The sequence below is a fragment of the Fundulus heteroclitus genome, chromosome 17 (genome assembly GCF_011125445.2).
Source record: "Fundulus heteroclitus isolate FHET01 chromosome 17, MU-UCD_Fhet_4.1, whole genome shotgun sequence".
Lineage (NCBI taxonomy): Eukaryota > Metazoa > Chordata > Actinopteri > Cyprinodontiformes > Fundulidae > Fundulus > Fundulus heteroclitus.
In genome coordinates, this window is record NC_046377.1 from 13,737,690 (window position 1) to 13,754,410 (window position 16,721).

Below are 16,721 nucleotides of genomic sequence, written 5' to 3' on the forward strand. Positions count from 1 at the left end.
CTCTTTTTTCCAGGCCACTCCAAGGACTTTGACACATCATTTTGCTATCCATTATTCACATGTGGCCAGACTTCAATATGTGCATGAGGTCATAGCATGTACATGCGCAGCACCTTGCAAAAGTATTCACCCCCCCCCACCCCCACCCCCAGCATTTTCTTTCATGTTTTGTCGCCTCACAAGTTGGAATTTAGATGGATTGTATGACAGTTTGCATCATTTCATTTACAGAACATGTCTCCAACTTTGAAAATATTTTTTTCTTTTTTTATTGTGCAGCAAACAACAAATGGGACAAAAGTCTTTAGCGTGCACCTAAACTGTATTTGTAGAGCCACCGGCAAATACAGCTGCAAGTGCCTTTGGGTTAGTCTATGTGAGCTCGCAACATCTTCACTGACGAAACTGCCCCAGTTCCTTCATGTTGGATATTTTTCACTTAAGAACAGTGACATTCAAGTCTAATCACAGATTCTCCAGTGGATTGAGGACTGGACTTTAACTAGGCCATTCCGACACATTTTACTGTTTCCTCTTAAATCATTTATGTGTAGCTTTAGCAGTAGGCTTTTGGGTCAATGTCCTGCTGCAAAGTGAATCTCCTTCCCAGTCTCAAATCACAGGTAGACTGATACAGGTTTTGCTCAAAAATATCCCTGTGTTTACCACCATCCATCTTTTCCTCGACTCAAACCAGCTTCCCAGTCCCTGCTGCTGTTAAACATCCCCAAAGCATGATGCTGCCACCGCCATGTCTCACTGTGGGAATGGTGTTCTTGGGGTGATGGGATGTGTTGGGTTTGCGCCGGACATAGCTTTCCTAGGTGGCCGAAAAGTTCAATTTTAGTCTCCTCTGAGCAGAGCACCTTCCTTCGTACAGTTGGGGAGTTACATGCATGATTTTTGGCAAACTGTGCCTTCTTATTTGTTGTTTGTTTTGGCCACTCTTCCATAAAGTCCAGCTCTATGGAACGCACGGCTTATTCTGGTCCTTTGGACAGATCCACCCGTCTCTGCTTTGGAGCTCTGCAACTCCTGCAGTGTTACTTTTGGCCTCACAGACTGGACAAGGCGGGTTTTAATCAGTGAGTTCTGGTGGGTGGCTCTCTCTTGGCAGGTTTCTTGTGGTAACGTGTGATTTCCCTTTGAAGATGATAGATTTGATTGTGCTTCGAGGAAAGATCAAAGATTTGGGTACGTCTCTTTTTTTCTACCCCCACCCTGACTTGTACTTTTCAATAACTTTGTCCCTGACTTGTGTGGAGAGCTCCTTGGTCTTCAAAGTTTAATGCCTCATACTTAGTGGTGCTTCAGCCACTCCAGCCTGTCAAAAAAGGTGTGTTTATTTATCATAGATCATGTGACACTAATATTATACACGTGGACTTCATTTAATGACTTAATTATGTGGCTTTTGAAGCTAATTGGTTGCACCAAAACCTTTTAGGGGCTTCATAGCAAAGATGACGTGTCAATGAAAAAATAATCCTTTTATATATATTTTTTTTTCTAATTTCACTTCAGTTTAGGCTGTTTTGTGCAGATCCATCACATGAAATAAAATAAAAAAATAAAAAACAATAAATGAAACAAAACAGGTAAAAATCCAAGGGGGTGAATACTTTGACCAGGCACTGCATCCGCATACAAAACAGCGCCCTTAAATAGAACAATGGAGCTCAGAATAATATCAACCCTATTGCATAATCCCTGACTTTCTACCACATCTAAAAAAAATAAAAAAATAAAACTTGCACACACGGGCACAATCTGCTCCTGCTCCAGTTGCACAACCTCACAATTTTAGGGATAGAATGGGCTGGTTTCATAAGCAGTCTGCTGCCCACTGGCAGCTGTGCTGTCAGATGAGGTCATTACTTTGGGCAGGACACCGCCACAGACGGGGCATAATGCTGAAGACAATGGTAAAAAAAATCCACCGGGTGTGAATAAGACTGACAGCCGGGGGAGACCCGAGGGCTGAGATGTCCCTGTCCATTCGTGCCGTCTCTGCACTGAGTCGTGTTACCTTGCTGGCGGTGCACTGATGCGGCGATGTAAACGGGGAGCAGGGCAGCTGAACGATGCAGCGTGAGTTCAGCCTGGTATTACTTTCAGCTCAGTGCCAGGGAGTGGTGAATAGCCCTTATGCTATCTCTGGAGCACAGCTTGTTGGTCTTAATGAGCAGAACTCTGACACCACTCAGGCTGGTTGCAAGGATCTTTGTTTATTTTGGACTGCTGCAAAGGGAGAAATAATGGAGACACGGATATGCGTGAAAATAAAATCCATCCAGCTCTTTGTGATCTTGTGAGTAATTTCGGGATGCTTTACTGTTACAAACATGAGTAAAAAAAAACCCCAGAGTGATAGCTCTTTAGAGGGCTGTGATTCATTGTTGAAGTTGGGCATATAAATGGGTTTCGGACCCTTTTATGGTCATCCTAACCCTGGAAGGTGCAGTCCTATTTACAGGTGAATCTTAAAAAATGTTAATATAATTTTTCCCCCCAATAATTCATTTTAAAAAGGGAAGCTCTTATTGTATTGAATCGTCATTTACTATGCACAGGGCGATCCACTTAAAGCCATTTATTCCTTTAAATCTTTATTATAATAACTTACAGCTTCTGAAAACCCAAAATTCAGCTTCTCAGACTATGTTATGTTACGGCCTACACAATAATGGGGAAGCACGCCGACTTCATAGCTGTCTAGAAGACAGAGTGCTGTATTCAAGTATATCAGTGTCGAGTGGAAGAAAGGAGTGTGGTAGACAAAGGTGCATCAGTTTACAGCTTTTACCATAGATCTAGGAGCACAGTCTGGAGGATAGTCAATATTTTATTTTGTTTCAGTGGAGCAATATCGTCTTCTGTGTTTCATCAAGTTAAAAAAAAAATAATAAAAAAATCAGTTTCTACTCTTTCCATGAAAGTTGAGACGTAACTTAATTTCAGTATTGAACCTGCCTCTGAAGAAGCCCTGTGCGAAAACTCCAGCGGAGCAGAGCACTCAAAACCGTTTCATCCAATAGCTAAAGCTTCTGTAAATCCTTCCAAACATGAATTCCTGACCAATAATGTGATAGGAGTAAAACCTCACTCTGCCCAATAGTCAAGCACCTCAGTTATTTACCCAAATCTCTGAAATCCCTCAGCAAATGTTTATTCAGCCAATGTGTGGGCAGTAGCCCCCGTGCTCAAGGACAAATGTCTGCCTGCAGCTCTTTGGCTATGTTGCACTGCATAAAGCTGCACCATGGCATGCGCGACCATTACATCACGACTACTTCCTGTCGGGTTCGTAACACAAACCTCCTGTCAACACGATCTGCTGATCTGATCAGGACTTTTGCTGCGAGACTATTTGTTTCTGGCACCGCGCTGCAGCCGCGTCTTAATCCTGCTCTGCAGCATGATACGCTGAAGACAAACTGTAGCGCGAGATGTGCAAGTGTTTGCATGCTTCATTGCCTTCGCCATGTGAAAGAGTTCATATTTCTTGTTCTCTTTTTATTTCATACCTTCAACACCTCTCTCCCCCCCCCCCACCCCCACACACAGCGTGCCACCAAAGCCGCTTGAGCTCTTTGCTCTGACATCAACATAGTCGGCATCAGTAAGCAGGGAGCAGACTATTACATGAACAACTGAGGGAGATAACTGAAATAAGAGCATTTTGGATCAGCGTTAGTGCAGGACGCACTTTTTTAAAGTCACTGCGGGGTGAAACATTCTCATTCCTCTTATTATTATTTTTGTTAAAGCTTTTTTTTCCCCCCAAGTTCCTTCTTTGGAAGGCTGGTGCCATTAAACTAAAATCACAAACATCCCAGGGGCACAGCGGAGCGCTTTACAAAAAATCTCTGCATCAGCAGAGTCAGACTGCCGCCCTCCCTCTGGCTCATTTTCCATCTTTTTGTTCTTAGTTGTTGAAACTGACAGGTCACGACCCTTGGATCTATGCTAAACAAAAGGGGAAAAATGTATAGTAACGTCCCGTGAAAGGTCTGCATTTTGTACATGTTGTTGTACAATTGTTCTTTGCAGAAAAAGATACATTTGGTACACGTGCTCTAGCGGAATAAAGTGGCAATCATGATGAAAAAAGGATCTTGCATAAGAAAACGAAAGAGAAAATGCAATCGCTGATCATTTCTATTTGCAAATATGATGTTTAAGAGCCGGAAAAGCTAAAACTAATTGCACTATGACGCATACTTATTCTTCGAGAATGAGAATACAGTTACGTTGCTTTTGACGGTTACAGCATTGATAAATGAAAAAGTTGTTTAAATTATTTTTTTTTAATTTAAATTTAAGGCTTATAGGAATTGGCAAGTTTTATTTGTGTAAAGTACAAAGCTTGTAACAATCCGATGCTACAAGTTTCATATTCTGTGTCTCATCAACTCTAGACACCTGCAAAGGTTTGCTAAGCATTTAAACGGTCTCTCACTCTGAGTTCGTAGACTACGCGATCATGGGGAATACTGCTGACTTGACAGATGTTCATCAGTCATTCATTGACACTATTCACAAGGAGGAGAAGCCACAAAAGCATATTGCTGAAGAAGCTGGTTGTTCACAGAGTGCTGTATCCAAGCATATTAACAGAAAATCGAGTGGAAGGAAGAAGTGTGGGAAAAGGTGCAGCAGCAGCAGCAGCGGGGGAAACTGCAACTTTGAGAGAACTGCCAAGTGAAATCGATGGGGCTTTTCGCCAATGACGTCATATTTGCCGAGAGAGAGCTTGAGTTGCCAGGTTGTTTGGACAAGCAGGGTACAAACTAGAATGGCAACATGTGGGATACCAAACATTTTGGAAGATAATGACGTCCCTGGAGCTTCATTTTAACATGCTTTAATCGAGAAACACAATAGAACAGCTTAAACATCGGCTGAAATGGAGAAGCCTCAAAGTGAGCAAAAGGAACGGCTGTCCTCTCCTCTCGCACAAGATCAAATAGAGGAAGAAACCCACTGAATCCATGTAGAATTACAGCTAATACAAATAAATAAATACATTTTTATTATTATTATTATTATTACTATTATTATTATTATGCTATGTTTTAAATCACAATAGGCCTCATCTAAAAAAAATAAACTTTAAAGTAGCACCAAGTCTTTTTCGAGTAGTGCTCCCCCTACATGACCTTTTGAAAATAGCCCTGTCGTAAACCCCGGCCGGCCTCCACGTGCCCCGCTCTATCACTTTCAAAGAAACTGGAAGACGCATGTCACAAGAAACTGTCAGGTGAGTGGTATTACAAAACGTAAGCTAGTGAACAATAAACCTTTTTGCTGCAAATTGTTACTTGTGTTCAAGTCAGTGAAGTGTAAGTCTGCCTCTCGAGTAAAAGAGTTTTTCATTGTTCTCATGAGGTGAAATCAATCTCTCTAAAGTCACAATAACAACCCTAACAGTCCAATAAGATTGCCATGTCTGCATCAGTTTTGCATGCTTGTTGTTGTTTCAGGTCTCCCCACAGAGTAAACACCTTGCCCAATTTCTCTCCTCTGTGATTTCTCTTCCATTACTCTTTGGACAAAGGTCTTCTCTTCTGCTTTTTTTTTTTTTTTTACTGGCTCCGCCATGTCATAAATTTCCAAGAATAAAAATTCTATAATTCTATAATTATAGAATTCTATAATTACATATGAGTGGCGCAGCGAAAGGCGTATGGCTGTTGATCTGCATTGCAGGATTTTTGCAAAAGAAACAAGTGACCAGCTCTAAGAGAACACACCCAAAACAAGCGCAACAAGCAATCCACCACACTGAGCCGCAAAACTGCCACCGGCTCAGAGCATAGAAATCTGCAGGTGTGTTTTTTTTGACCAGGGGCAGCAGTGAGAGATGCCAGACCCCTCAAACAAACCCAGAGTTGCTTAGATTAGACAGACTATGCATCACTGAAGGTCACATATACACAAACATCCCGGTTGACAACCACCAGCGTGTGGTGTGTTTACGATCTCGATGATGAGGGATGTCATGGATTGTATGATGGTATTTTCATTCCCCTAAGAAAAAGTCAAACGTCCCCGCACAAACGTTGCAGTCGCTGGTATCGGGTCTGGACATTCAAACTGTTGGCTCCTTACCACTGACAAAAGGTAGACAGCACATATCGATGGTCACATTTTCCTCTCACTTACAAGCTCACATCCAACGTTGACATGTCTCGGCATTTCTTTGGGTTTCAGGAAAAATTAATAAAGAAAAAACAACGTATGGTGACGATCATCGTATCACAAGTCACTCCAGCAGAAAACGCAACAGGGTTTTTGTCCGTTGAGGTGATATTCAAGACAGATATATTCAAGCATTACTGCTCAACGTTTTTCCAAATCTAAAATGGCCGTGGCACATGCACACCGAACTGTTCGAAATTTAGCAATTTGACGTCATTTGCGAAAAGCCCTATTCAATAGTTTGGGAGTTTCACAGGGAGTGGAATTGTGAAGCTTCCCCTAAACCAGGTGTAGTAGGCACACCTGGTCTGAGGTTCTGTTAGCTGTGACAACATCCAATAGGGCAGATCATCAACCATTACCCTTCCTAACATAGAAATGCTTCCTGGATCCTGTGTGTGCAGACAACTGTCCTCTTTCAGGAGGAGTTAATGTTGCTCGTCAAGATTCAATGCAATCTGCTGGGTTTCCTTAGACGGGAAACGTTCTGACCGATCTGTCTGGATGATTTGATTGAATTTGACTTTGTAAAGTGCCTTGAGATGACACGTGTTGGGAATCGGTGCTATATAAATAAAATTGAATTGAATTGTTTGTGACTGCTTATTAACGCACACAAAAAAGGATCAAGTGAGCACTCGCACTTTCCCGGAATAGCCTGTGTCCAGGAAAACTGGGGCGAGATACACAGAACCAAATGGCTGACGAAGTGGATTCCTCCTATCCACAGGAAAAAAAAAGTGTTTTAAAATTTGCGGTCACAAAATCATGAAACAGACTCTTGGCCTCATGAGAAGGAATAACTAAAGACTGGAAGGCAAGGACACAGTCTCTAATAATATACCATCACATAGCTTCATTATCAAAACAACACTTGGACTGGGTACTTGGGTAATTGATATTTCACAATGTCTTCCGGAAGCTGGTTTCATCCGCTTTACCCGCATGGCTGTCATACCAGTCAGCCAAGAACAGTGGCTTTATGGCGAGAGCTCAGAGATCAAGTGACAATTTCAAAACGTGACATTAACTGGTCTGTAAAAAAAAAAAAAAAAAGCTCCACATACTGTGTAAAACCATTACATAGGTTTTGCTGATGGTGACTAATGTACATAATTATTTGCTAGACTGGGCTGGCCAAAGAATTCAAAATGAATGCGAGAGACAGGCAGAGCATCTATGCATTAATTAGGGAAACAATGGATGTACTTGTTGCTTCAGACAATGGTGTTTGTGCGAATCGTTGGGCTTCGGAGCTGCGTTTGACACCATCAAGCACAGCTTCTTAGTATAGAGATTGGAACATGTAATTTAAATCAAGGTCACTGCTTTCTGCGGTTTACATGATATCTGACAGACTGTAGTTTGTTGATATCTATGCTCAGGGGCGTTGCTTGCCATGTGGGTGCCCTAGGGGCAAATGCTTTGTGGCTTAGATGATCATGGCAAGGTTTGTTTTCCTGAGGAAGGTTTATAGAGGCTTGCAAAAGTATTCATATCCCTTGAACTTTTCAACATAGTCACATTAAAACCGCAAACAAATATATTTTATTGTAATTTTATGTACTGCAGTACTTCCAGAGTCACCATGGGCCTCTTGGCTGCATCTCTGATCAGTGCTCTTCTTGCTCGGCCTGTAAGTTTAGGTGGACGGCCTTGTCTTGGTAAGGTTAAAGTTGTGCTATACTCTTTCCATTGGATGATGGACTGAATAGCGCCCCGTGAGATTTTCAAAGCCTTTTATAGCTTAAACCTGCTATAAACTTCTCCACAACGTTTTCCCTGGTATGGTGTGTTCCGTGAACTTCATGATGCTGTTTGCTCCCCAATAATCTCTTAACCTCTGAGGCCGTCACAGAGCAGCTGTATTTGTACTGAGATTAGATTAAACACAGATACAGTCGTTAGCAATCATCAGGCAACTTCTGAGGGCAATTGGTTGCACTCAGAGAAAATGGGGCTGAGTACTTTGCACAATGGACTTTTCAGTTTTTTTATTTGTACCTTTTTTTTTTTTTAATGGTGTATAACTTTTTTTCCACTTTACAATGGTCAACCACTTTGTGTTGGTCTTTCACATAAGATTCCAATAAAATATATTGATGTTTGTGCTTGTGATGTGACAAAATGTGGAAAAGTTCAAGGGCTGTGAATACTTTTGTAAGCCACTGTATTTGGATGAGTTTATTAAAACCAAATATCCTCAGTGTGCAGACATTCTACATATTATTTCAGATTAACAGACAAAATTACAGACAGATGTAACAGGCTGAACATGGGATCATCTCTCAAGTCTTTGAACAACTGAAAAACATGAAAAAAAAGAAAAATGCAAAAGCAACAAAGTTTAGTGTCGCAACAGTAATGTAAAGGACTCTTAATTCAGTAATTAAAAGTCCTTTTATTCCCTTTAAATGGCCTTTTCTTACATCTTTGTTATTTTTTTATCACAGCCCTAGATTTTAAAACTACACCATTCTCTCCTTCAAATTTGATATTACAGTATTCTTCTTTCAATCAAAACTAACTCCTTTTAAACGTTGGTTTGTTACATCTGTTTTAATGTACCATTTTGTCTTTGTTGAGCACTATAAGAACCACTTTTGTTTGAAAAAGTACGACATACATCAAAAAAGTATTCATTGTTTAAATAGCTCTTCTGGCTTTGCATTTTGTCACATTTAAGTGTTTCAAATAAATTATAGTGAAAAGGATAAGCAGAAAACAAAGCATGCTTAAAAATGAAACTGTTATTTGAAAACTGACAGAATAGCTGACCAAACCAGCCTGACCCTATATGAAAATAATTGTTCCTTAACATAATGCATAACTGGCCATTACACCTTTGGAGGAAACTGGCATTAAGAGTTTTCAATGACAAGAAATTTGTCTTATATCAATGTGTTTTTAAGTTTAGTATCACAGACCAGTAACCAAGCATTCTCTACCAAAGGAGAAATCTTGGTCCCATTAATTATGACAAATCAAACTGGTCTGGAAGCAATAAAGACCTTCACACATTCACCAACATGGTTCACTGTAGGTATATTGATCTTTTTCTGAAATCCCAGACCCAACAGGATAGACGCACCTTCCCAAAAAAATTCCGCTTTTGTCATTTTGAAGAATCTAAGACAACCTTTGGCATGATTTTCCTTTTTTGGGTCAGCAGTGCTTTACACTAACTCACTCTGCAAAAATGACATCCGTGTAAGAGTTTCATTGTTGAATCGTGAACTTAAATGAGGTTATTGAGGCCTGCAATTCTTTTAAGTTTGTCCTGGGCTCTTTGGCGACCTCCTCGATGACTCTTCAATGCACTCTTGGTGTAGATTTTGGTCAGCTGCTCCATATTTTCTACATTAAGGGATTATGACTCTCACTGAAGTTCCAAAGCCTCAGAAACGGCTTGATAATCCCTTCCCAGACTGAGATGTTGATGACTCAGTTTCTCGTCTGTCCTTAGGTTTCATTAGATCAGCGCTGGGAGAAAGTGCTGATTTATGAGAAGAAGAAAAAAACAGCTACTTTGTGTTGATATTTTCAGACAGATTCCATCGGTGCGACTTCTTGACTACAGGTCTGTGTAGCTACTCAAGCTGAGAAAGCAAAATAATGTTGTTGATCACAGAAACAAACGATAAAACTGAAGAAATGTAGAAAGAACACTTGTTTGGAAACTGAACGTGCTCTTGGACCTCATCCAATCCTGAAATGGGAATGCCAGCTCTGTGCCACAGTGACCTCCTGGACTGCTGTACAAGTTCCCAGATGAGATGCAATTAACCCTATTAATAGGGTCAGAATCCCCCCCCCCACAGCTATGCCTCTCGTGCCAACGGTGATAGCTTGCTTTGTCTTTTCTTTCTGTCCACTTTAAAATGCCAGCAGCACTGATAAGGGCAAAGGAATTTCTGAGAAAATATTTGGAAATGCTACTTCCCGTTCCTGCAGGTGTCTTTCGATCTCCATGTGCATGAAGCCCCAAACGGGCCCCTGACGAGATAGGGAGGCTTCACTCCCCGCTCTCAGCCTTGACCACAAGACGTAGGAACAGATAAACAAGAACTTTCCACTGGACCGGCGCATTCTCGCGACATAACAGTGAAGTAAATCATGAATGTCTGGGTGGCTTTAGAAACACACTGGAGAATCTTAATTAGGCTCATTTCTTCACATGGTTTCCTAAAAAGGCTGTGCGCCAGAAAGCCACAACGCATGGAAACTATTTCAGTTACAAGGAACCGAAAGTTCTGAATTAGAGCAGCTTCAACAAGCAAGAAAATGAATGCATACGCGAATGCAGACGGCTGCTTTGGAAAGAGTCGAGGGTAAAACAGGTGCTGATGTTTAGGCTTCAGTTTCAAAGGAAGCGGAAAAACACCCACAAATTATCCGAGGTTGCCACTCGGAGCACATTTAGCACGCTGAATTCCCCCTTCTCCAGTTGTCAGGATTACTTGTTAACTGACTTTCCAGGGTCCGGCGTGACATAATGTCGTATTAACAGATCACGAAGATAGACGTTTCGCATTCCTACAAGGACACCCTTGGCATGATCTCCCGTACAAGCTGGGAAGCCCCACTGGAAGCCCCTAAACGTCCCCAGAACTCCCCCCCCCCCCCCCCCCCCCCCACCCACCCCACCCCGCCCCCAACTTCCTGACGGCTTTACTTCGTCCCTCATTCCAGCCCGCTAAGCTGGCAGTTAAAAATAAACCTTCAACACGCCACATTGGTCCTGATGACATACGTCGCCATAGCAACCCCAGATGACGAGTCGTTGAAGGGTCTAAGGTTGGGTCTTAAAAGAGTCATGTGACCTCGGGGAGATGAAGGGCTGCGGTAGAGACGAGAGGGCCACTCAGTCAGCGAGCGGAGCAGCTGCAGGAGCAGCGAGGAGAAATCCCCTCAGAGAGAGAGAGAGAGAGAGAGAGAGAGAGAGAGAGAGAGAGAGAGAGAGAGAGAGAGAGAGAGAGAGAGAGAGAGAGAGAGAGAGAGAGAGAGAGAGAGCACGCCTGCTCTTACTTTCTCTCCTCTCCCACATTACCCACTCGAACATACAAGCAAGTGCCCTTTGCCTCGGAGCTGAAGTCATTATGCCATTTAGCCAACAGAGGTTTTCAGTTGGACATTTTCAATTACATATAATCCCAAATGGAGATCATTCCCTTCCACTCACTACATTTTAAATCTCCTCCAGGAGCAAATGAGGACTTAAATCAGTGCCACAAGCCAATCCTCCTCATGTCATCGATTACAAATCAAGTGAAACTTTTAAAACTGACAATATAGGAGTGGTGTCTCTTTTACGCAGTTTGAGGTGCGTTCAACAACTTTACTTTCTAAAGCTATTCCGGTGATTCCCATTGCCTGGGTATTTGTAGTTGGAGTTTCCGTGCGTTATCGGTGCAAGTTCACAATGCTACAGTAGCCAGGGAAGCCCAAACTGCTGCAACAAATAGAATATGTAATTACAGTGCCTTTGAAAAGTATTCAAACCCGATGGACCTTACTCATGTCTTACAACTACAAAAGTTGAAGTTATTGAATTTAATCAGGATAGTGGGAAACCATATATTGTACATGAAGTGTGCGTAATATCATATATATCATATATAATATCATATATAATATAAACAGAGAGCATTATTGAATAAACAACAGCATGAAGCCCAAGGAACAGACGAGTTAGGTCAGAGTTGGGGAAAGGTTTAAAGTAGGATTAGGTTGTAAAATGACATCCAAGGCTCTGATGATCTCATGGTGCACTGTTCAGCCCATCATATAAAAATGGAAATAATATGACAATTTAAAATCCAACCAAGATGGTCATCTACCTAAAGTGACAGATTTAGCTAGGTAAGGATTATTCACAGAACCAGCCAAGAGGCCCATGGTGTCTCTGCAGGAGCTGCAGAGATCCTCAGCTCAGGTGGGAGAATCTGTTGCCAGGAAAATGACAAGTCGTACACTATGCAGTTATGTAGTTTGCAACCAGCTACGGGCTTTTTTTTTTGCTCCCCATTCCAACCAATTCCTCCCCTGACTGACAATAATGATAATTAACACCCTCAGTGAAGAACACTGCAAGAAATAGAGTTTCACTATGTAACTTAGAGGTACTATTAAGAAGTTTTTCTCAGTGATTTTATCATAAAAAGCTGAATCAAATACCTAGCTCAGCGTCATTATCTACCCATCATATACAGGCAAATGCTTTTAAAGTGCTTACTCTCAGCAACACTTCTGGACAACTCCCCATTGACTAATCATGCAAAAAAAAAAAAAAAAAAAAAAAAAAAAAAGAAGTGATTCAGTACACAACTGAAGTTTTTTTGTTTAGCTTTTGCTGTCCTACACTCTAAGCTCGTTTCAAAATCCGCCCCTGAACACACAAATGACCCTGAACACACCATCTCCATGTTGAAACAGAGCGGTAGCAGCAAGGCATTGTGGGGATGCCTTTCAGGTAAACTGGTCAAAGTCGATGGGAACGTTATTAGAGCTGGTGAGGTGAAGACTCAGGGAACACATGAAATATTGAGGAAACAACTTAATTAGCAGACCAACCTGTTCCGAGATGTGTCCCCCTCATTAGGTTCATTCCAAGTGTAATGCTGCTAAATACAGGACCATCCTGGAAAAAAAAAAAAAAAAAAAAAAAAAAAAAAAACTGTTAATCTCTGAATGGAGGTTCTCTTTTCAGCAGAACTACTTTTAACATTCAGCCACAGCTAATGGTTAATATCGAAGCATATCTAATATGTGCATATTTTAGCCTAAATCTAATTTGATACTTTTTTGCCAAGAATTAAAACTGATGTTCATCAATGATCTCTCTCCAATTTGACATAAGATGTTTTGCAAATAAGAATAGGCCAAACGTCACATTACAGACCTGCAAAGATGGAAGGGAGAGAAAATGACCTGCCACTGTAATTGCAATTAAGGCAGTTCTACAAGCTATTAAATAAGGGGGAGGAATACTCTACCACTGTTTCTATTGTTACAAAAATTTTGAAAAACATTTAGAATGTTTACCCATTAGTTCCAGTAATGTATATTTAAGTTGTGACATAATGTGAAAATGTTCCAATAGTATCAATGATTTTGCAAGGCGTTTTACAAGGCAAAGGTATCAATATCTGCAACAAAGCAGAAGACCTTCATACGCTGGGATCTAATTTACACATCAGCGGGTAACTAAGTTCATAATTTTCGCTTCTTTTTAAAACTAAATAATGGAAATGTAAAAATGAAAAAGAGCAAAGTTAGAAGCTCCATAATATCTTGTGTTGTATGCTCTGTCATATGTCTAATTCCCAGGCTCTCCAGGAGATGCCAGATCAGTTTTGTAAGATGGGGGACTTAATCATTTATTTAAAATGACTGTAAAGTTTTTTGTCAGTTTGAGAAATGGACTGTTCCCCGATAGTGACACAGAGACATTAGGCCTTTAAACAAAACTTTCAGCACTCTTAACTTCTTGGGAATTGGCTTTCTCATCAGAAACGACAGCCTTATAATCAACAACCCTATACTTGACAAATAGAAGAGACCATAATTTCAGATTAAAACCATACATTTACTGTAGGAGCAATAACTATTTTATGCCCTGGCTCCATACAATCCTATCTCATTATTATTGACCGCGGAAAAGTGCTTTCTTTGGACACTAAGCTTTGCAATTTAGAAAAAAAAAGAAAAGAAAAAAACTGCAGTAAATAATGTCTTTATGAAAATACTGGTTTATTTTACACTTAAGATTAAGATATGTAGAATTATACTGACGCTAATGGTTACAATGAACCATATTATTTATTATTTGGATAAAATATACTCTATCCCCTTCATTTCACCAATCCTTCAGTTTATCCCTGCCACTCCCTGCTTTCCATCCTCCTAAACTCTTAATAATCATTTCCCAGCATATTCTGTCATGCAGGGGGTGGAGAGATACGTAAACTGGGCCATACAGGTTTTTAGGAGGAATAACAGACAATCTGGAAATTAAGCGTAAAAGAAAGTGACTGCAACTTTGGGGTTTGGTCTTTTAACACTACTAAACACAAAGCTAAGAAGACAGTTTCATAATCTGATTTTCTTAACATTTTATGAAAATAGTACGATTGTATATGCAAAATTGGGAAACTATAAATATTTAACTGCTGGATCACTGAAAAGCTCAAAGTATTGATAGAAAAAATGCATCCAGACACTGTGCCTCATACTTATTCAAGTGATAGCCAAGAACCGACAATAGAATCTCTCACCTAGGGATCTGGAAAGAATGAGTTTGGGTTTAGATGGTGCTGGATAGTGGAGACTTCCCCAAAAGGCAATCTCACTATCCAATTTACAGGCACAGCAGCTCAAGTGAAAGCTGGGTAGCTGAAGCCTTGCTGTTGTCAGTGACACAACCAATTATCCCTCTCAGCTATGAGTCCGGATTGCATGGGCCTGCAGAATAACGGGATGTGCCCAGGATTCTGTACAAGGGCTGTTCGATTACATTTTAATGCAGTGGAGGTTATCTTCAATCCCACAATCTATATATCCATTTTCAGAATATTTATATTTGTCGTTTTGACTTTAAAAAACGCTGTGCACAATATAGCCACCAATGTGTAGCCCTTTTCAAAACAGCATTTGTAAATAATTTCCCATAAATTCCCTGAACAAAAAGAGGCCAAGCGTTTGTGAATCATCAAACCTTTATTTATAGAGCATTTTACACACCCTAAGTGACTAAAATGCTGTACAAGTCAATAAATGCAGAAGAAAACAAACAAATACAAAATACTTACTTAAAACAGTAAGTAAGGCAAGACTAGTAAGAACACCCTGATATTTCTGCGTGACTATAATTAAAAGGCATGTTAAAAAATATGTTTTTTTTTTAAAGGAACTTAAAATCATTCAAGTTATTAGATTTCCTTATGGTCAAAGGAACATTGTCCCAGAGTTTGGAAGCAACAACAGAAAAAGCTTTGTCTCCTTGAGGCACTGGACAAGTCCTAGAACATCAAAAAAAAAAAACAAAAAAAAAAACAAGACTTCTGACCTCAAACAAAGAGATCTAAGTCTTATCCCATAAATCGATTAGGTCAAGAAAAAAATTCTATAGCGAGAAACTCAGCTGTCATTTTGCAATTGGAAGGTTGTGGGTTTGATTCCCGATGTCACATGTTGCTGTGCCTAGAGTTTCCTGCTGATCTGCGAATCGGCATATGGATGTGTGCATGTTAATGAGTGCCATCGGGTGAACGTGGCTCTATTGTAAAGCGCATTAAGATGTCAGTATGACTAGAAAAGCGCTATACAAATTCAGTCAAGCTAACCATATTAGGTTGCAAGAAATGTTACAATTCTTTCATCACATACATTGCATGCTCCCCAGTGTTGCAAATATTTACACCTTATAATAACTCATCAAAAATGTAATCAAATGTTCAGAGAAAGAGAGTTGGGTAGCATCTAATTCTGTAGTCATATTTAGGTTTACATCTAAAAATAATTTCAGTATCGGATCACAATGATTGCTACATAAGAGCTGCACAATATATTTAATAGAATCCCTAGTTGGAATTTTGCTATGTGCAGCATCACAATCAAAAATTACTTTTTGCAGGCAATAATTAATAGGCTCCAAAATTTCAAGACCCATGCATTTAAACTGTTTAAAAATAATATATCTAGCTGTGTATGACATTTTTGGCCACTTCTAATGAAGGAAATGAGGGAAGAAAAGGAGGAATAATAAGTGGTAGAAATCAAAAGACTAAATATTGCAGTTTGATAAATTCCTAATGGTGTGCCGTCCCACCAATAACATTGACAACCCAAAGGTTTGTTAGAAGAGATCTAAAATTTGGTGATTTGTTTACTTGGGGAAAGTAACCATACAAAAACAGTCCTACAGATGAGCAATAGGCACTGTGGACCTATGCTACACAGTCTAGCAACCGATCTTGCACCGCTACCACGTATTTGTTATTTAATTTTTTTTTGTCGAATCATTGTCAGTTGTTTAAATAATCAGAAAACATTACTCAGCCCTCAGAAGCATTGTAGGCATTTAGCATCTTTACGTGAGCGATCTTTCAATGGTGCAGACAAAGCAGCTGCATAGGGTACCAAGAGATTAAGAACCTTTGTCATGTAATTTCTGTGACATTTGCGGAGCACTTGTGTGTTGTTCATAATTATGGGATGTGTGTGTTATATTGACATGTGAGGTTTGACACTTATTCCACTACATTTTGTCATGTCTAGAAAATACGTGGTAGTCTGGCTTGGCTGATCAAATTATGTTAGTTACAGCATCCATGTATCCCTCTATCTACACTACAATGGCAATTTTAGTTAGGAGAAGAAATACCGTCTCTTCATGTGGATGTTAAAGTTCCTGGGAATCAGGACAATGACCTTTTGGGATGGCATGATGCCTTGTCTACGGGTTTTTAAATGAAAAGGTTAACTTGTTATTAGTGAGAGGGTTTTGCCATGTTCTT

The 16,721-nt window shown here is 40.2% G+C and overlaps 1 long non-coding RNA gene across 1 annotated transcript in view; it reads right to left on the reverse strand.

The window, feature by feature from the left end:
- The window catches only part of LOC105916123, a 121,673-nt gene that overhangs the window by 58,368 nt on the left and 46,584 nt on the right, over window positions 1-16,721 (reverse strand). Inside the window, exon 3 of the long non-coding RNA XR_004933145.1 lies at window positions 12,778-12,844. This is a non-coding gene — a long non-coding RNA (uncharacterized LOC105916123). The remainder of the gene's footprint in view (window positions 1-12,777; window positions 12,845-16,721) is intronic.